The sequence below is a fragment of the Dermacentor andersoni genome, chromosome 2 (assembly GCF_023375885.2).
Source record: "Dermacentor andersoni chromosome 2, qqDerAnde1_hic_scaffold, whole genome shotgun sequence".
Classification (NCBI taxonomy): Eukaryota; Metazoa; Arthropoda; class Arachnida; order Ixodida; family Ixodidae; genus Dermacentor; species Dermacentor andersoni.
The window spans coordinates 235,333,354-235,342,275 of NC_092815.1; the positions used below are offsets into that span (position 1 = coordinate 235,333,354).

Sequence of the window (8,922 nt, forward strand, 5' to 3'; positions counted from 1 at the left end):
ACGCCGCCGAACTCTTCGGCCGCACCGAGTGTGCAGACTATCCAGAGAATCCCATTCGCGACTTTTGACGGCCGCAAATTATGCAACGTCACTCTCAACGAACGCTTTGCCGTAAACGCGAGCGCCGGGCGCGCTGGTTGAATGGCCTCTTTCTGCTGTCTTTGTTCGTCTTCCCTGAGCGTTCTGAACGGAAGAGGGACTCAAGAGCTTCAACGCCTTACAACGCCTCACTGTATGTTTAGCGACTCCTGCTCCCAGCATGAACGCACGGTAAAAGCGTACCCCAATTGAAACATCCCGCTAAGGCGAATAGTTTAGCGACCATTTTGCGAATTAAATTTTTTAGCCCACACATTCGTGCAATTATTTCGTGGGGTGTTGATAGAGCTGCAGCCAGACAATTCTGCGGCGCTAAGCATCGGGTACATGAGCTCGGGCTAATGGATACTGGAGCATTCTTTGCCGTATGCGCCCAGTCAAGCCGGCGGAAAGAGGGGTGTCTTCAGGCGTCTGACACCCCCCCCCCCCCCACTGGCCCCTTGCACCCACGCCCCCCCCCCCCCCCCTGTTGCTACGCCACTGGTTACACCTGGTACCACAAATGGTGGAAGTTATCATGCATGCTCCTGAGTCAATACGTGTCACTCAGCTAAAAGTATTTCCGACCTTTCTTAACTTTTATGCAAAGTTTCTGCCTCGTTTTCCAACACTACTTTGAGCCATTGCACCACTTGCCACTCAAATAGAGTGGATGAAAATGGGGAAGTAACTGCAAGAAAAGATCCAAATACACAAACACCTGCCTTCCGAAAAGTAGCTGCTGGACATGCATTCTGTCCATTGCACTGCTATGACCGAGATCGCGTTTAGAACGGGTATAAATGTAAAAATGCCCGTGTATTATGCATTGGCTGCACGTTAATCTTTAAAGTGCACCCCAAGGTAATCAAAATTATGCGGGTTTTGGGAGGTAGTAGTTCTCGCAGGTAAAACTTCAGAATTTAATTTTAGTTACCATCATTTACGTCATGAACGACTTGCATCTGACATGTTATGCATGTGAATAAATATAGTTTATCAGCTGTGTTTCTGGGCGGGGTTAAAGGTACGAAGAAACTACTGCCTTAACAACTCGTTCAATGACTCGACTGCGTGCAGCGACTTGCAAATCGAGGTGCAGGGACTAGGAATTATTCTTTGAAAAAATAATATTGTTAAATTCCTGTACTGTCACATGTTAAACATTCTAACTTATTGCTAGCTACTGACGCCAGTCTTTGTCCCTGAGCGCCCGGCAAGCCTTACGACTGCTGCGCGAGTACATCTTTGTTGACATGTGTTGTCAAACTACGATCTCACATACAAAGCAGGACATGTCACAAGCACTGTTTACGGCATGTCGGGGTTACCCCTGCCTGAATGGGCAGAGGAAGTGACAGTCACAAGAACTATATTATTTGATTTTGCACCTATATGGGCATTATCCGGTCACAATTAAATAGGGATAATGTTCCAAGCTGAAGAAATATTCACCATGTCAGATATATACATAGTGAATAGGAGGGGTCCTGATATGGATCCCTGAGGTGCACCATATTTTAATGTTCCATGGTCAGAGCAAGTCTTGTTAAGTAGCCTTGTGTACTGTTGTCTTGCAGTCAAGTACCTTTCAATTAGGTGTTTAGCGATGCCACGAATTCCGTAAATTTCTAATTTTGTTAGAAGAATATCTTGTTGGACAGAATAAAACGCTTTGCCAAGTCAAGAAAGAGACCAGTAGTAAAAAGTTTCATTTTATTGTTTTGAATTAAAACAACTTTAAATAAAGTAATGCGGTCTCAGTCGTCTTGCCCGGTTGGAAGCCATATTGACGATAACGGATCACATTCTTGGAGGAAAAGAAACGAAAAAGATGGGTGTAATTTATATGTTCAGCAACTGCGAATAAGATAATCATGGCCTCCAACTTGACAGGCATACCAGCGTGGCAGTGCAACTGCCGCGGCTTCGTCAAGAGGGCAGTCGTCCAGCAGCACATCGAACACGCCACGCGCAAGCCCAACGTGCTTCTACTCCAAGAAACGCTCACGGGCAAGCCGTCCCTCCTCGGCTGCAGGGTGCATGCAGGCCCGCCCGACGGCAGAGGCCTGTGCACCCTGGCCAGAAAGGGACTCACATTCGTGGAACACCGGCTAAGCAGGATCGAATACACGCTATCCGAACTTATACCGACCAAGGAAAGAAAAAACAGCAGCTTCATTCTGAACATCTACAGCAGCCAATCGCAGAGACTGCAGAAGTTCAAAGCCATTCTTCGCAAGGCAAGCACGACGGACAGCCAGAGCACGCTGATCGCATGCGGCGACATTGATGCGATAGATCCGGCGTGGGACTACGTCAAGAGCAATGCGAAAGGCAGAAACCTGTCCCAAGACGCAGCGGAACTCGACTATACCCTCATCGAGAACTGGCAACTCTGTGTCCCGAGATATCACCCCTGACCTCACGTTCGTCAAGAACAACGAATCGATCACGATCACGAGGAGGAACAGAGGGGTGGACTTCGGCAGCGACCACATGATCGTAGAAATCGCCATATTGGAGCAGAGCAGTACTAACGTCAGGGAGCATACGTGGGTCGATTCGACCGCTTTGAGAGATAACAGAAACCAGGAGGAGGAAGAGACCGAAATCGATGACATCGAAAAGTGGACCAGCAAGATCGTCCAAGACGTTCGAAACTCAACCAAGGACACAGAAACAGACCTTGAAACTAACGGAATGGACAGCCGACTGGCCCCCCTCATTGAAACCAAGCCGTCCATTCTCAACAGATAGGTAAAGCAATGCCTCAATCGTAGGCTACGAAAGATAGTCGTAGAACTCAACAGAGCAATTGAGGAACACTGTCGTACGCTATGTGCGCAATAGCACAACGAGATATGCAACGCCGCCGATGGCCAGATGCACCTTGGCAAAACACGGAACTTGCTTAGGCATCTGCTCGACGAAACTAAGACTAAGTCACACCAAAGGGACCGACTGGCGAAACTCTTCCATCGGGAAGTCACGAAACACGGAGCCGATAAGGTGACGAAGCACATCAGCGACAGATAGCTGCCGACTACGCCCACGGAGCGCCACGAGCCGTGCGGGGGCTGCCCAACGAGCGTCTCGACAGAGACATAGACGTAGAAGAGGTTCGCACGGCGCTGCAGGACCTCAACAGCAGGTCGGCGGCCGGGCCGGACCGCATCGCCAACAAGGCACTTCAGAAGCTCGATGACAAATCTATCGAAAGCCTCACGAGCTACTACAACAAATGCTGGAAAACGGGAACGCTACCGAAGTAGTGGAAGGAGGCAAAGACCATCCTTATCCCCAAGCCAGGCAAGCCACTCGACACTGACAACTTCCGACCCATAACGCTCACGTCCTGCGTGGGCAAGCTGGTGGAACACGCCCTGCTCAACAGGTGGCGAGAATACCTCCAGAAAGAAGACCTCTACCCGTAAACGATCATCGGCTTCAGGCAGCAACTCAATACCCAGGACGCAATGATACAACTTAAGCCCCACATCAGCGACGGCAACACCGGAGACAACAAAGCGATATTGGGCCTCGATCTGCTGAGCACCTTGGAGAAGGTGAAGCACTCGACGATCCTACCCCAAGTTTCGAACCTCAACATGGGAGAGATATCATACAATTACAGCAAAGACTTTCTCACGGACAGAACGTCCGAGCTCAGAGCGGCGTACCTGCAAGCGCAGGAGACGAAGCTGGGAAGCACAGCCGCCTCAGGGATCGGTCATCTCGCCGATGCTTTTCAACGTGGTGATGATAGCAGTGGTCGAAAGGCTCAAGAACATCAAGGAATTCCGATACACGATATACGCAGATGACGTAACGCTGCGTGTGGAAGGGGGCAGCAATGCCCACATCGAATCCACTCTACAAGCGGCCGTAGACGCAATCTATACCAGTTCGACGGAACGGGGCTCAGATGCTCGCTGAGCAAGTCGGAGCTCCTCGTGTACCCACCCATCAAGCACCGCAAACCCAAGAGCAGCCCGAGAGAGCACGAGGCAATCAAAGTCCAGACCAGAGAAGAAAACGTAATTCCAACAGTCAACAAAATCAGAGAGTTGGGAATGACGATCGAGACACACGACAGAAACAGCGAGACCGTCCCCCGGCTCTTGGAGAAAGCTGCGAATTCTATGAGTTACTCGAGCGAGTCTCGACCAAGAAAAGCGGAACGAGGGAAGACAGCGTGATTCGTCCATTCGTTCGTCATATGCCACGTAGCGTACGTGGCGGCCTACCACAAGTGGAAGAAGAGCGAGAAAAACAAGACAGATGTTCTCATCCGCACAGCCTACAAGACGGCACTGGGGCTGTTCAAAACGAGCACCAACCGTCTCCTGCAGCTAGGGGTGCACAACACACTAGATGAGATAGTGGAGGTCCAACGCGCCGCTCAACTCCAAAGGCTCTCTACGACCAAGGCCGGCCAGAAAATTCTGCACAACCTGTGAATTGGATACCAAGGCAGGGATCAGGCGCAGCTTCCCGTCCCCGATGAAATCAGGGGCAACATCAGAGGGGACCGGATGCCGAGGAACATGCACCCGGAGTATAACAAATGGAGGAGACCGTGGAGAGCGGAGGTGCTGAAAGACCAGCACGCGGCCGACAGACACGCACACTACGTGGACGCGGCTGAGTAGGTCAAGCTACACGGCTTCACGACGGACGTCGTGAACACGACCGGCACCGTTCGCACGACCGCCAGCATGAGATGCACCAAGGCAGAACAAGCGGAGGAGGTGGCCATCGCCCTGGCCAACGCGGTGCGAAATTGCGCCAAAGGCTGGATAGCGAAGGAAGCGGTATGCATACTGCAGGCATCAAAGAACGACGACGGCAGCAAACGACAAGGTTCCCGATACACTCGGGCGCGGCGTTGGACCGCAACGCCAACCACGAGACAGCACACGCGGAGACGCACGCGCTAACTGACCGCGCCTCGGTAGACTGGCCGCTGTGGTTCACCACCAAGGACCGAATGACCGAATACAATGAGATAAGCAAGGCTTTCCGCCTGGCTCGCAGAACCCTCCAACCCCCCTTGCTCGGGGCTGAGTTGAGAGCAAGCCGTTTTATTCAGACAGCTGCAGACGGGCTCATTCCCCAGCCCGTAGCTGATGCACAGAATGTATCCCGAGACGCACCCGACAAGTGCAGAGTCTGCCGAAGGGAGACGGCCGGCTTCGCACACAGGCTGTGGAATTGCACCAAGTACCAGTAAGAAGCCAAGTCTGGGAGGATTCCGCCTCGACTCGAAGCAGCCGCAGGGAGCTACAACCAAAAAGAACAACTCTGGGCTGTCCAGCAGGTCATCGAGGCGCTGTGCCGGCAGAGACCCAGCGAGCCAGCAATGGCCTGCAAAGGCTGGCCGCGCGACCTGGGTCGCGCGGCTGGCGCCCAGAAGACTACTTAGGCCCCGTCCGGAGCCGATCGATCTTTGCAACATGGACTGTGAGCTTGTCATGTGTAAAGTTGCTTCACAAACTGGTAGGACAATTACAATAGCTTCGTTCTATATGCCATCAGGAAATGACAGTACAGCTATATCTAGCCTCTCTGAAGCACTGGCGTCAGTTTCTTATGACGTTATGATTTCAACTTACCAGACGGGTCCTGGGAACGCGGTCTACCGACCAATTTATCAAACTCATTGTTACATTCTGCATTGTGGCAGCTCACAAGTAGCTTCAACCTTACTCAGTGCGTCGAGTCCCCAACCGGAGTTAGTGCTCCATCATCCAACACCCTCGATCTCCTCTTCACAAATGAAGCTGATCTGGTGTCTTCACCTATCTTTGTTCCCGGTATCAGCGACCACGCTGTCGTTTTAGCCAGCATTTCTTATGCACACCAAAATAGAGCTTGGCTTACTCCAAAACATATACTTTTACGATCAGGGAAACTACCAGACCATGAAGAGTGAATTAACTGATTTTCTTCCAGCTTTCTCACAGGTTTGCTCAGAAAAAGATGTTAACATAGCTTGGAGCGTACTGAAAGATTAAATAATTGGACTAATTTCGGAGCACATACCATCAAAATTTCTAACTGCCAAACGTCGCAAACATAAACCATGGATCACCCCCGAAATCCGTCAACTCCTCAGAAGAACACGCCGTTTTTTTCAGAACCTCAGAAAAAGCAAAATGCCAGTTACTTCTGAAAAATTATTTTCTCTCCAGCAAATATGTAAATCGAAAATTAGTGAAGCAAAGCATCATTTCTTCAATACTTCAGGCGCAAAGATTCGAAACAATGAAAAAATTATGTGGAAGCCTGCCAAAAAAAAAACAGGAAAGAGAAAATTGGTATACAATGCATCACGTCTGACAATGGCACGATAACAAATGATGCATTGAAAGCCACTGCTTTCAACGATTATTTCAGGTCCGTCTTTTCTGCTCATTCAGCGATGAACAATATCCCTTTACCGGCTTGCGCCTCAGTTCTTCAGGAATTGCCGATATCACTTTTCAATGCATGGTATTTTTCAAATGCTTACCAGCCTAGACACAAACAAAGCGACAAGTACTGACGGCATACCCAATCGCGTGATGAAAGAATGTGCTAGCTCTCTTAGCAATCTTCTTCATACAATTTATATGACGTCATTATTTGAAGGAATCATGCCGGACGAATGGAAGTTTGCTCATGTGGTTCCTGTCCATGATAGGACCAAAAAAATAACTTCGAACAATATTGCCCAATTTCTCTCCTATGCGGCGCTTCGAAAATTATGGAACACACCTTATACAGCAAACTAATAAGGCACCTGAATTCGCCAAAGATTTTTTACACAGAACAGCATGGCTTTCGCGCCGGATTTTCTTGTGACACACAATAACGGAATTTTTTTGTGACATAAAAACTGCATTAGATCAAGGTACTAGCGTTGACTGTTTGTTTCTAGATCACAAAAAAAGCATTCAATCGGGTACGACATGAGTTCATAATACACAAACTTCAGCAATTACAAATTCCCGCTGACCTAATGAACTGGCAAATTAACCACTTCGGAAATCGCAGACAGATAACCGTAGTAAATGGATGTTGCTCATCAGCTGTTCCAGTCACGTCCGTGGTACCGCACGGGTCTGTTCTGGGCCCGTTATTATTTCTTATCTTTATTAACGATATTGCTAAGAATATCCAGTCGAACCTACGATTGTACGCAGATGACTGCGTTGTTTACCGCTCGATAAACAATCCAAGCGACAGCAAAATCCTTCAAGAAGACCTTAATAAAATTTTGAACTGGTGTGCCACTTGGTGCATGACACTAAATGAATCAAAATGCAACTACGTGTGCTTTTCTAAGAAAAAACTGACGCTTCCCATTCTTACAGGCTGAACAATTCCACCATTTCGAGCGTAACTGGGGCGAAGTACCTCGGCGTTCACTTCTTAAGCAATCTTACTTGGCAGGATCACATTGCAGAGATTACCGCGAAAGGGAATAACACACTAATGTTCTTGGCTCGAAATTTTCACTCCTGTCCTCTGGCAACCAAGAAGTTATTATACACGACATACGTGAGGCCTATTCGTGAATACGCGTGCACGATATGGGACCCTTATCAGGACAAGCTGAAATACATCTTAGAGCGCGTACAAAACCGAGCGCCACGCTTTATCACTGTGAGCTATCGCACATCTAGTAGCGTCACAGAAATGAAAATACGCCTAGCGCTTACGACGTTAGCCGAACGCCGGCGTTGCTAGCGTCTCAAATTTTTTCATAAGATCTTCTACAGCAATACTGGCATTAATAAATCAAAATACATGCTTAACCCGCATTACATATCTCATTGCCGTGAACACACATTAAAAGTAATACCAATGAAGTCAAGAACGAACTTGTTAAAGTATTCTTTTTCCCAAAAACCATCAATGAATGGAATGCTCTGCCTGTGGACACCGTTTCTAAAACATCAAATTCAGCCTTTTTCAATGAACTGCTTGACATGTGATCAGTTCGCTTATTTCGATGCTTATTTTTATTTTTATTTTTCGCGTTTGCTTGCCTACTATATATATTTATGAGTGCATATGTGTTTATATATTCATGTATACCCGCCGTGGTTGCTCAGTGGCTATGGTGTTGGGCTGCTGAGCACGAGGTCGCGGGATCGAATCCCGGCCATGGCGGCCGCATTTCGATGGGGGCGAAATGCGAAAACACCCGTGTACTTAGATTTAGGTGCACGTTAAAGATCCCCAGGTGGTCGAAATTTCCGGAGTCCTCCACTACGGCGTGCCTCATAATCAGAAAGTGGTTTTGGCACGTTAAACCCCATAATTTTTAATTTTTTATATATTCATGTATGACGATGTATGTGTATATATGTGCATATAGTCCTTTTCCTTCTTTTCCCTTTTTGTTTTGAGATAGTTATCCGGCCTGCACTGCATTATTCGTCACCGTGTTTCTTGTTATGTAACCTTAATTAGAATTATTTACCATTTGTATTATTTCCCCCCCACCCCCCACTGTAATGTTCTCTGAGCGATTGTGGGACTGTATAATAAATAAATGAGTAACGCTCAGCCTATATATTAAAAGCTGGTGTCGTCAAAGCTGTAATTTCTTATCCACCAGCATACAATTTCAATTTCAATTTCAATTTTATTTTCCCATCTTACAATACAGATGGAGGGGTTGCAGAAAAAAGCTACACCAGGGCAGCTTGACAAGTCTACAAACCTAAAATTCAGCAGGGAGGTGGTACTGGAACTTGTACAAAAAACAAACAAACAGATAAGTATATCAAGTAATCACTTAAGTATAGACGAAACAGCAATACGTGCCCACAAGTAAACTCAAGCCAT

The 8,922-nt window shown here is 47.9% G+C and overlaps 1 pseudogene; it reads left to right on the plus strand.

The window, feature by feature from the left end:
• The first annotated feature begins 1,955 nt into the window (after nt 1–1,955).
• On the plus strand, nt 1,956–5,506 carry LOC126539796 (uncharacterized; annotated as a pseudogene).
• Nucleotides 5,507–8,922: the final 3,416 nt, after the last annotated feature.